The sequence below is a fragment of the Antechinus flavipes genome, chromosome 4, assembly GCF_016432865.1.
Source record: "Antechinus flavipes isolate AdamAnt ecotype Samford, QLD, Australia chromosome 4, AdamAnt_v2, whole genome shotgun sequence".
NCBI classification, from domain to species: domain Eukaryota; kingdom Metazoa; phylum Chordata; class Mammalia; order Dasyuromorphia; family Dasyuridae; genus Antechinus; species Antechinus flavipes.
Window position 1 is genome coordinate 231,123,107 of NC_067401.1, and position 12,908 is coordinate 231,136,014.

Here is a 12,908-nt window from a genome sequence, read left to right on the forward strand (position 1 = left end):
ATATACATATGAATTCATTGGGTCAAGAAATTATCAATTCATAAGGATCAAATCAGGCAAACAAAAACAGTTTCCAGACCAAAAAAAGTTATAGAATGAAGATATTTTGTGTTAGTTATCATCTATGGTAATAATTTTTAATATCTATATGAACACACATTCCACCCAGTTAAATGTTTTTATATGTGTTACTCTGTAAAGTTTTAGTATAGATCTGCTTAGGAATCATCTCACATTACAGTAGAAACAAACTGCAGTTATTTTAACAAGTAGCCTGGATAATTGAACAGATCTTGAAAGTGATATACTTATTTCTGTCAGATCTCCCATAATTATTAAATTCACAATTATCCCCTTGGATTGTATATCCTTTTTCTCCTACTACAGATTATAATTTTAACTCATTTTTGGCTGTTCTCTTGACATAGACCTGATGTGATTTCCCATGTGAATCACAGTATTATATGGTATGTGAATTATTGACCCTTGAGATATTGTTATGCTTTTCCTATCTCATTTTGTCTTATGAAAGATATATAAGTGTGCTGAGGGTAAATGACCTAAAAGTGACAGTAGAAAATGTATACTAACCAAATAATATAGAGACAAACCTGGCCTGAGTAAGCCTTCAGATATACTAGAAAAAAATTCTACAGGATATATGAATATCAACTCTTCTCCCCAGAAATACTTGCAAGTGAGATCAAGATTAATAATGATCCAGTAGGAAAAATTATAATTTATTTAGTTGCTTGTTAAAATTTATATCACAAAGTTCTAATTAAAGTTTTTGTTTTCATCAGCATGAATAAATAATCTATTTTCAAAAGTAATAAAAATCAATAATTTTCTATCTTTATTTTGCCTTCAGGTTAAATGTAGAGGAAAAATAAATGAAGTATAATATAATTCAAAACAGAATCACTCCTTTTAATAATTTAAAAATTATTTGATTTCACTTGCATAGTTATTGTCTGATGGAATGTATGTCTTGCAATGAAACAATTTTAAAGAAAGATTATTTTTCTTAATTTTTATCTCCTGAAGTATATTATTAGTTTTCAAAATAACATTACACTCTTTGATCATGTTTATTCTTTGCTGATTAAAAAATTACACCTCAAACTATAAAATCAATTAGCCATTTTAATACAGGAGAACATTAGTAAAAGCAATATGCTTTCTTTTTATCTTTTTCTTTTAACAAAATCAAGACTGAGAGCAACATTAGCAGCCCCCTATTAGATGTAAATAATCATGATGTCCAGAAACTTATAGTAAGCATTTCTTGTTTTCTGTCAAAATACACTTTAGACTTTTCATTCATTTATATATAAAAAGATTTAAGATTTTTCAGGTTTTGGCCTGTGTGAGCATCAATTTCTTCAGTTGTACAGCTGATACCATTTCATTCATGAGATTGGTGAACATAAGGCATTTTGTAAATCTTAATGTATCATTTTAAGCAGTTATTATTTTCATTTTTTATTATTGGACTCTTGAAACTGACCCAGTTATTCCTTCTTCCTCTATTACTATGAAATGCTTTGTGAACACTTGCTTAGATATATTCTTTTCCATAAAAGGTTAGATCCTTTATCCGTTTATAGGAAGCTCTGCTGTGTCTTTATTCTCAACATCTAAGATAGTTTCCTGACTGAAGATAATGCTCAAATAACTTCTTGTCCTATATCTATCTTATATCTTTGTCTGTCTTCATATCATTTATAACCCTTCACTGACCTTAGGTAAAACCTTGCAAGTGCTAAAATCTATCTATTCTGTCTCATCAGAAATCATCTCTTGATGGGCTATCTTCCCTGACCCCACACACATCTAGAAGATACACTGATTTTTCTAGTCTTCCTTTATTACTAGCTTCTATACACTTATGGAAAGAAAAGATAAAACAAGCATTTATTAAGGACCTACTCTGTGTCAGACATTATGTTGAGGACTTTTCAATATTATTTCATTTGATGCTCATTTCAACTCCAGAGATAGGTTATACAGCGTTTATTTTACATATGGGGAAACTGAAACAGAGAATAAATGACTTGAACAGGATCACAAAATTTACAAGTCTCTGAGGACAGATTGAACTCAGATATTTTTCACTCCATGCTTCAACCCAGCAGCATAAGGTAGTTTCTTTGTTCTTTTCCTTATTTCTACCTTTTTTTCCCCCTTATCTTAACTTTATCTTCCTTACTTTTCTTTATCTTAGCTTCTGTTAGTCTTTTTCAGAAGATAAGTTTAATGGAAATAATAATGGATTTGGTGTAAGAGGATCTATTTTTAACTGTCATGATTGTTTTAGAATTCGAACTCCCACAAAAGTGTAGACCAGGAATATGGAGGTGGAGATAGATACTGGCTAACAGGAAAAACATTCCATAGCTGCCAATGTCTCTGGACTTTATTTTGCTTATCTAAAAATAATAGATTTGGATTTAATAATTTTTAAAGTTAGTTCATGTCTAAAGTTTAGATCACATTATTTTTAGCTATGTAGTCTAATAGATAGAGAATCGGAATTTTAATCAGGAAAGTCTGATTTCTAATGTTATTTCAGAAACTTGTCCCAAATATGGATCTAAGTTACATAAGTACCTTTAGCTTCACTTTCCTCATCAATAAAAATGGTGATAGTAATAGCACTTATTTTACTGTTTTCTTTGAAGCACTGCATTGCTTTAGTGGAGGGGTTTGAGGAGCTCAATGAAACTATGAGCAATGCTTCAAGATTACACAAGACATAGAGCAAAATGCTTTTGTAAACCTGCAAAGAACAATAGTTAACCTTTTTGTATGTCTGATGCCTTGAGAGAATTTGAAAGAATGATTGTGGAGGAAAGATACATGGCTCAGCATATTTAACCATCTATTCCTCTATTCAAATTGCTGTTTTCTTAGAAATTATATCCATCGACTTCCGGCCAAGATGGCGGAGAGGAAATACACTTCTGTGTAATCTCCGTGTTTTTCTCTCACTATTCATTTCATTTCATGCCTCTGAATTAATGCTCGACTGAAAAAAAACCATACAATTACTTACCAAGAGAAACCATCCTTGAGACTCGTCAAGAAAGGTCTGTTTTTGCGCGAGGGCGGGGACGGTATTTGGAAGCAGTCTGCGGGCAGCAGCTGCAACCAAAGCACAGATAGCAGCTCAGAACCGGGTAGAGCGGAGAGGGGGTAGGACGCGATCGCAGCCGTCTCTGCGGTGAGAGCTTTGCTATAGGAGCAAGTCAGCAGCCCAGCAGAGAAGCTAAAAACACCGGGGGTGAAGAATACAATCCCAAACAGCTGGAGTCTCTCGGGACCTGGCCACCCCTCCCCCACAGTGTCTTAGCCCGCTCTGATCTCAGAGCGCTCGGATCTCAGCGCGCAGGCGCCATAGCACAGTAGGACCCGTGCCTCACGAATACCCTGCCCCTCCCCCAAAGAAAGCAGCCTCCATTCAAGGGGTTTTTTTCCTTCTGTTTCTTTGATAGTTTGTCTTTGATAAATAGACAGAATGAGCAAGAAACTGAAAAAGAATTTAACCCTGGACAGCTTTTATACAGATAAAGAGCAGACTCCAAACCCTGAGGAGACTAAAAACAAACAGTCCCCAGGTGAATCCCCGAAGGAGGAGACCTTATGTCCCTCAGCACAGATGAATCTCATGGAGGAAATTAAAAAGGCTCTCACAAGGGAGCTAGAAGAAAAATGGGAAAAGGAGAGGGAGGCTCTGCAAAAGGAGAGGGAGGCTTGGCAAAAGAGCCTGGAGAAGTCAGTTAAAGAGAGAGTGGATAAAGAAACCAAATCCTTGAAAAATAGGATTAGTGAACTGGAAACAGAAAACAGCTCTCTAAAAAACAAAATTGGTGAAATGGAAAAAAATTCCACAGAACAAAAGAACTCAATTGGACAATTAGAAAAAGATCTTAAAAAAGTGAGTGAAGAAAATACCTCACTGAAAATCAGGGTCGAACAATTGGAATTGAATGACTCGAGGAGACAAGAAGAATCAGTCAAGCAAATCCAAAAAAATCAAACAATGGAAAAGGATGTGAAATACCTTCTGGGGAAGACAACAGACCTGGAAAACAGATCCAGGAGAGACAACCTGAGAATCATCGGACTTCCAGAAAAGTATGATGAAAAAAAAAGCCTGGACACTATCTTCCAGGAAATTATCAAAGAGAACTGCCCAGAAGTCATAGAAACAGAAGGTAAAATAGACATTGAAAGAATTCATCGATCCCCTACTGAAAGGGATCCTAAAATCAAAACACCAAGGAATATAGTGGCCAAATGCCAGAACCCTCAGGCAAAGGAAAAAATACTGCAAGCGGCTAGAAAAACCCAATTCAAGTATCAAGGAGCCACAATAAGGATCACCCAGGATCTGGCAGCATCCACATTAAAGGATCGAAGGGCCTGGAATATGATATTCCGAAAGGCTAAGGATCTTGGTATGCAACCAAAAATAACTTACCCAGCGAGATTGAGCATCTTTTTCCAGGGAAGAAGATGGACATTCAACGAAATAAGCGAATTTCATCTATTTCTGATGAAAAAGCCAGAACTTAACAAAAAATTTGATCTACAAGCACAGAACTCAAGAGAAATCTAAAAAGGTAAAGATTAATCTTGGGAACTATATTTCGGCTGTAAAGATGTATAAAGAATACATGTATACCTTGTTCTAGAAACTAGTTGTGGAAAGGACATTGTACTAGAAAAAAGGGAAAGTGGGGGTACTACATTTCATGAAGAGGCAAAGAAAACCTAGTATATCTGAGAGAAAGAATGGAGAGGAATGAAAATAGTGAGTATTTTACTGCTTTCAGAATTGGCATTAAGAGAAGAATTTTAGACATATTCAATCTATGGTGAAACTTCTCCCACCTCATTGAAAAGTGAGAAGGAAAAGTGAAAAAGGAAGGAATAAGCTAAGTGGAAGGGAATACGGTAACTGGGAGGGAAAGGAACAAGTTGGGGGGGGAACTCTAAGGGGGGGAGGGATACTGAAAAAGGGAGGGCTGTGAGAAGCAAGGGGAGCTCACAAGCTTAATACTGGGAAGGGGGGTAAGGGAGGGGGTAAGGGAGTAAGAAGGGAGAAAAGCATAAACCGGGGTTAACAAGATGGCAAGTAATACAGAATTGGTCATTTTAACCATAAATGTGAACGGGGTAAACTCCTCTATAAAGAGGAAGCGGTTAGCAGAATGGATTAAAAGCCAGAATCCTACAATATGTTGTATACAGGAAAAACACCTGAAGCGGGGTGATACATGCAGGTTAAAGGTAAAAGGTTGGAGCAAAATCTACTATGCTTCAGGTGAAGCCAAAAAAGCAGGGGTAGCCATCCTGATCTCAGATCAAGCTAAAGCAAAAATTGATCTAATCAAAAGAGATAAGGAAGGGCACTATATCTTGCTAAAGGGTAGAATGAATAATGAAGAAGTATCTATATTAAATATATATGCACCAAGTAGTGTAGCATCTAAATTCCTAAAAGAGAAATTAAGAGAGCTGCAAGAAGAAATAGACAGTAAAACTATAATAGTGGGAGATCTCAACCTTGCACTCTCAGAATTAGATAAATCAAACCACAAAATAAATAAGAAAGAAGTCAAAGAGATAAATAGAATACTAGAAAAATTAGATATGATAGATCTCTGGAGAAAATGTAATGGGGACAGAAAGGAGTACACCTTCTTTTCAACAGTTCATGGAACTTATACAAAAATTGATCATATATTAGGACATAAAAACCTCAAACTCAAATGCAGTAAGGCAGAAATAGTGAATGCATCCTTTTCAGACCATGATGCATTGAAAATTACATTCAATAAAAAGCCACAGGAAAGTAGACCAAAAAATAATTGGAAACTAAATAATCTCATACTAAAGAATGATTGGGTGAAACAGCAAATTATAGACATAATTAATAACTTCATCCAAGAAAATGATAATAATGAGACATCATACCAAAATGTATGGGATGCAGCCAAAGCGGTAATAAGGGGAAATCTCATATCTCTAGAGGCCTATTTGTATAAAATAGAGAAAGAGAAGGTCAATGAATTGGGCTTGCAACTAAAAATGCTAGAAAAGGAACAAATTAAAAACCCCCAATCAAACACTAAACTTGAAATTCAAAAAATAAAAGGAGAGATCAATAAAATTGAAAGTAAAAAAACTATTGAATTGATTAATAAAACTAAGAGTTGGTTCTATGAAAAAACCAACAAAATAGACAAACCCTTAGTAAATCTGATTAAAAAAAGGAAAGAGGAAAATCAAATTGTTAGTCTTAAAAATGAAAAGGGAGAACTCACCACTAACGAAGAGGAAATTAGAGCAATAATTAGGAGTTACTTTGCCCAACTTTATGCCAATAAATTCGACAACCTAAATGAAATAGAAGAATACCTCCAAAAATATAGCTTACCTAAACTAACAGAGGAAGAAGTAAATATCCTAAACACTCCTATCTCAGAAAAAGAAATAGAACAAACTATCAATCAACTCCCTAAGAAAAAAACCCCAGGACCAGATGGATTTACATCTGAATTCTATCAAACATTTAAAGATCAATTAACTCCAATGCTAAATAAACTATTTGAAGAAGTAGGGATTGAAGGAGTCCTACCAAACTCCTTTTATGACACAGATATGGTACTGATACCTAAACCAGGTAGGCTGAAAACAGAGAAAGAAAATTATAGACCAATCTCCCTAATGAATATTGATGCTAAAATCTTAAATAAAATATTAGCAAAAAGATTACAGAAAATCATCCCCAGGATAATACACTATGACCAAGTAGGATTTATACCAGGAATGCAGGGCTGGTTCAATATTAGGAAAACTATTAACATAATTGACTATATCAACAACCAACCAAACAAAAACCATATGATCATTTCAATAGATGCAGAAAAAGCATTTGATAAAATCCAACAGCCATTCCTAATAAAAACACTTGAGAGCATAGGAATAAAAGGACTTTTCCTTAAAATAGTTAGGAGCATATATTTTAAACCTTCAGTAAGCATCATATGCAATGGGGAAAAACTGGAACCTTTCCCGGTAAGATCTGGAGTGAAGCAAGGTTGCCCACTATCACCATTATTATTCAATATTGTATTAGAAACCCTGGCCTCTGCAATAAGAGTCGAGAAAGAGATTAAAGGAATTAGAGTAGGCAATGAGGAAACCAAACTATCACTCTTTGCAGATGATATGATGGTATACCTAGAAAACCCCAGAGATTCTACTAAAAAGCTATTAGAAATAATTCATAATTTTAGCAAAGTAGCAGGATACAAAATAAATCCCCATAAATCCTCAGCATTCTTATACACCACCAACAAAATCCAAGAGCAAGAGATACAAAGAGAAATTCCATTCAAAATAACAGTTGATAGCATAAAATATTTGGGAATCTACCTACCAAAGGAAAGTCAGGAATTATATGAGCAAAATTACAAAAAAGTTTTCACACAAATAAAGTCAGACTTAAATAATTGGAAAAATATTAAGTGCTCTTGGATAGGCCGAGCAAATATAATAAAGATGACAATACTCCCTAAACTATTCTATTTATTTAGTGCTATACCAATCAGACTTCCAAGAAAATATTTTAATGATTTAGAAAAAATAACAACAAAATTCATATGGAACAATAAAAAGTCGAGAATCTCAAGGGAATTAATGAAAAAAAAATCAAATGAAGGTGGTCTAGCTGTACCTGATCTAAAATTATATTATAAAGCAGCAGTCACCAAAACCATCTGGTATTGGCTTAGAAATAGATTAGTTGATCAGTGGAAAAGGTTAGGTTCACAAGACAGAATAGTCAACTATAGCAATCTAGTGTTTGACAAACCCAAAGATTCTAAATTTTGGGATAAGATTTCATTATTTGATAAAAACTGCTGGGATAACTGGAAATTAGTATGGCAGAAATTAGGCAAGGACCCACACTTAACACCACATACCAAGATAAGATCAAAATGGGTCCATGACCTAGGCATAAAGAACGAGATTATAAATAAATTAGAGGAACATAGGATAGTTTATCTCTCAGACTTGTGGAGGAGAAAGAAATTTGTGACCAAAGATGAACTAGAGACCATTACCAATCACAAAATAGAAAATTTTGATTATATCAAATTAAAAAGCCTTTGTACAAACAGAACGAATGCAAACAAGATTAGTAGGGAAGTAACAAACTGGGAAAACATCTTTACAATTAAAGGTTCTGATAAAGGCCTCATTTCCAAAATATATAGAGAACTGACTCAAATTTATAAAAAATCAAGCCATTCTCCAATTGATAAATGGTCAAAGGATATGAACAGACAATTTTCAGATGAAGAAATTGAAACTATTACCACTCACATGAAAGAGTGTTCCAAATCACTATTGATCAGAGAAATGCAAATTAAGACAACTCTGAGATATCACTACACTCCTGTCAGATTGGCTAAGATGACAGGAAAAAACAATGATGAATGTTGGAGGGGATGCGGGAAAACGGGGACATTGATGCATTGTTGGTGGAGTTGTGAACGAATCCAGCCATTCTGGAGAGCGATCTGAAATTATGCCCAAAAAGTTATCAAACTGTGCATACCCTTTGATCCAGCAGTGTTTCTATTGGGCTTATACCCCAAAGAGATACTAAAAAAGGGAAGGGGACCTGTATGTGCCAAAATGTTTGTAGCAGCCCTGTTTGTAGTGGCTAGAAACTGGAAAATGAATGGATGCCCTTCAATTGGAGAATGGCTGGGTAAATTGTGGTATATGAATGTTATGGAATATTATTGCTCTGTAAGGAATGACCAGCAGGATGAATACAGAGAGGCTTGGAGAGACCTACATGGACTGATGCTAACTGAGATGAGCAGAACCAGGAGATCATTATACACTTCGACAACGATATTGTATGAGGATGTATTCTGATGGAAGTGGATTTCTCTGACAAAGAGACTTAACTGAGTTTCATTGGAGAAATGATGGACAGAAACAGCTACACCCAAAGAAGGAATACTGGGAAATGAATGTGAACTATTTGCATTTTTGATTTTCTTCCCGAGTTATTTTTACCTTCTGAATCCAATTCTCCCTGTGCAACAAGAGAACTGTTTGGTTCTGCAAATATGTATTGTATCTAGGATATACTGCAACATGTTTAGCATATATAGGACTGCTTGCCATCCTGGGGGGGGGGGGGAGGAGGGAGGGAGGGGAAAAAACGAAACATAAGTGATTGCAAGGGATAATGTCGTGTAGAAATTATCCTGGCATGGATTCTGTCAATGCGAAGTTATTATTAAATAAAATAAAATTTATTATAAAAAAAAAAAAGAAATTATATCCATCTAACAGGTCATGAGTAATTCAATTTACAGATCTCAACCAAGACTCAGAAATACTGATTACACTCTTTGTACAACAGAAGAGCTTGGATAAAGAGCAATGGGCTCACACAAGGATAATGATCACTATTCACAATAGGAGAAGAAATGATACCAATAAGGAATGATGTCAGTGTATGCAGTTCACTTTGCCTTCAGTTTTGGACAAAGAGATATATAGCACCCTGTCATCCACAGGGAAGTCAAAAGAATAGACTGGATCAATAAAATGAGAATATTTTATAAACTGTCTTATAAAGATTTAGGTATATGAGGAAAGGAAAAGGGCAACTTAACTCAAACTGTGCCACCAAAAAGGAAGCTGATGAAGGTGGATAATGCCCAGCCTCTGGCTAATTAACTTCAGCATACATATGCTTATATAGATATAGGGGAATTAGATCTATACTAGTTAAAATGGTTTTTACCCGATCCAACTCTTTGTTCAAAACATAACCTCAAGCCTAGATTTCCTAACTTCTAGTGTATTATTACTTTTTATTCTTTACCTCTTACTTCCAATATGTAATTTTGCCTCCTATATGTAGGTTTATGAATGCAGTCTGGCATTCATATCTTAGCTCAGGATGGCCTAGGTTCAAAATTCTCCTTTGATATTTACTAGATCAGTGATGCTAGGCAAGTCATTTATCTTCTGTTTACATCAAACAGCTCCTTAGCATTTAGAAATTGACTCCTATTTCATTTTGTTTAATTATATTTTGTCTAGTCTAACTTTCTGTGGCCCTATTTAGTTTTTTTCTTTTTTTCTTTTTCACAATGACAGTGAAGTGCTTTATCATTTCCTTCTCCAGCTCATTTTGGAGATGAAGAAACTGAGGCAAATAAGTCTAAATGATTGATGCTAGATTTGGGCTCACAAACAGTCTTTCTTACTGCAGCTGAAACACTATATCCACTAGATCACTAACTAAAAAAGACAGTATATATTTCTTCATTATCTTGTTTCTTACTTTTCGTTTATGAATTGTTTCCTTGAGAGAATGGATTATCTTTCCCTTTTTAAAAATATTTATAATCCCAGTGCTTAGAAAAATGCCTTGCACACATTAGACACCTAATTAATATTCACTATGATTAGGACTATGAACAGAAAGCTATTGTCTTTTTTTTCTTTTTCGAATTTATTTAGTATTTTATTTTTCCCAAATTACATGTAAAAACAATTTTAACAGTCATTTCAAAACCTTTGTATTTAAAATTCTCTCCCTTCCCCCTTCCCCCTGCTTCGCATAGAGAATGCAAGCAATTCAATATAGATTATATATGTAAAACATACAAAACTTTTTATATAAGTGTTGTTGTGAAAGAAAGCATAGACCAAGTAAAAAAGTCCCTCAAAAAAGCCAAAAGGTTCCAAAAATTATTCTTCAATTTATATTCAGCCACTATCAACTCTTTCTCTGGATATTTTTCCATTGTAAATCCATCAGAATTGTCTTGCATCGATTGTATTTCTAAGAAAAACTAATTCATTAAATTTGATAATCCTACAATATTGCTCTTATTTTATACACAGTACCTTTTGCTTCACAGATACTCATGGAAGTCTTCCTGATCATCACTAATTAGAATACAATAGTATTCCATCAAAATCATGAATGAGTATTTTACATTTTCTTACATTTTTTTTCATTCTTTTTAGTTTGTCTGACTGAATCTTGATGTCTCCTAGAGTCATTAATGACCATTGGACTGGTTCTAGTTTTTAATGTGTAATTTTCTTCAGTTAGCTTTTGTATCTCTTTTTCTATTTGATTAATTCTATATTTCAAGGTGTTGTTTTCCTCTGGATTTTTTTTTTTTCATTTGATCATTTCTGTTTTTTAAGAAATTGTTTTCCTTTTCCATGCTGTTGACTTTCCCTTGCATTGTTTCTTTTCCATTATCTCTTCTACCTCTTTTATTTGCCTTTAATTTTTTTTTTTTTAATGAGCTGGGGCTGGGAGTCAGAGCATTGCAGCTTCCATGCACCTGGCAAAGTTCTGTGAGCTTCTTAGGCTACTCTGTCCTGACTGCAAGAGGTGGTTTGGCAGGTTTGCTACATAAGGCAAATTGCAAACTACTAAGCACCATGCTGGACCTAGCCATCATTATTCAACATTGAAAATCAATCAGCAGAACTGACATAGGGCAAATTAAAGCAGCTGTTACTCTTTTGTATTGAACAGATCTCAAGCCTTTAAAAATAATAAAAAAAGAAGTTTTATCATAGAGAGCTTTTATGGAGAGAGAGAGAGAGAGAGAGAGAGAGAGAGAGAGAAAACAAAGACTAAATCTTGAGGTTCCTAAAGGTAAAGCAACTCCAGATGAAGCCCCAAAGGGAGACATGAGCTGATCCCCATTTCACAAGACTTTCTTGAAAAATTGCATAAAGGATCTTAAAAAGAGTTAGAAGAAAAATAGGAAAATGAAACGAGATCATTGCAAGAAAGAATGGAAAAAGCATATAATGCTCTACAAAAGAGATATGAAAAAGACACCTATTCACTGAAAAGCAAAATTTGGGAAATAGAAAAAGAATGCAATAAACAAAAACATTCAATTGGCCAATTACAAAAGGAGCTAAAAACAAAGGTAACAAAAAATTACACTAAATTTAGAATTGAACAAATGGAAGTGAATGACTCAATAAGATTTCAAGAATCAATCAAAGAAGAACAAAAAAATGAAAAAAAAAAACTAGAAGAAAATCTGAAACATCTCCTAGGAAAAACAATTGACCTTGAAAATAGATCTAAGAGAGACAATTTAAAAATTATTGGACTTCCTGAAAGCCATGATGAAAAAAAGAACCTAGACATTATCTTACAGGAAATCATAAAATAAAATTGCTCTGATATTTTAGAATCAGAAGGAAAAATAACCATTGAAAGAATTCACCAATCACCTCCTACAGGAGACTCCAAAATTAAATCTCTAAGGAATATCAAGTCTAGATTTCAGAACTATCACACCAAGGAAAATTTACTGCAAGTAGACAGAAAGAAATAATTTAAATACCAAGGAACAACAATTAGAACTACCCAGGACTAAACAGCTTCCACCTTAAGGGATCAAAGTGCCTGGAATCTGATATTCTGAAAAGCAAAGGAACTTGGATTACAGGCTAGAATAAGCTATCCAGTTAAAATGAGTATTGTCTTTCAGGGAAGAAAACGGACATTCAATGATCTAGATGAATTTCATCTATTTCTAATGAAAAAACCAGAACTGAACAAAAAATTTGATCTCCAAACACAGAACTAATAGCATAAAAAGGTAAAAAGGAAACAACACTCGAGAACTATATTTCTGTTATGGATATACTTAGAGAATGCAGATATAATTTTATTTTATTATGTATGTATGTATAATATGTAAATATTATGTATTTAATATGTAATATCATATAAATGTGTAATAATTATATTAATTATATATAATTGGCATGTGTAATATATTAATTTGTATGTAATGTATAAT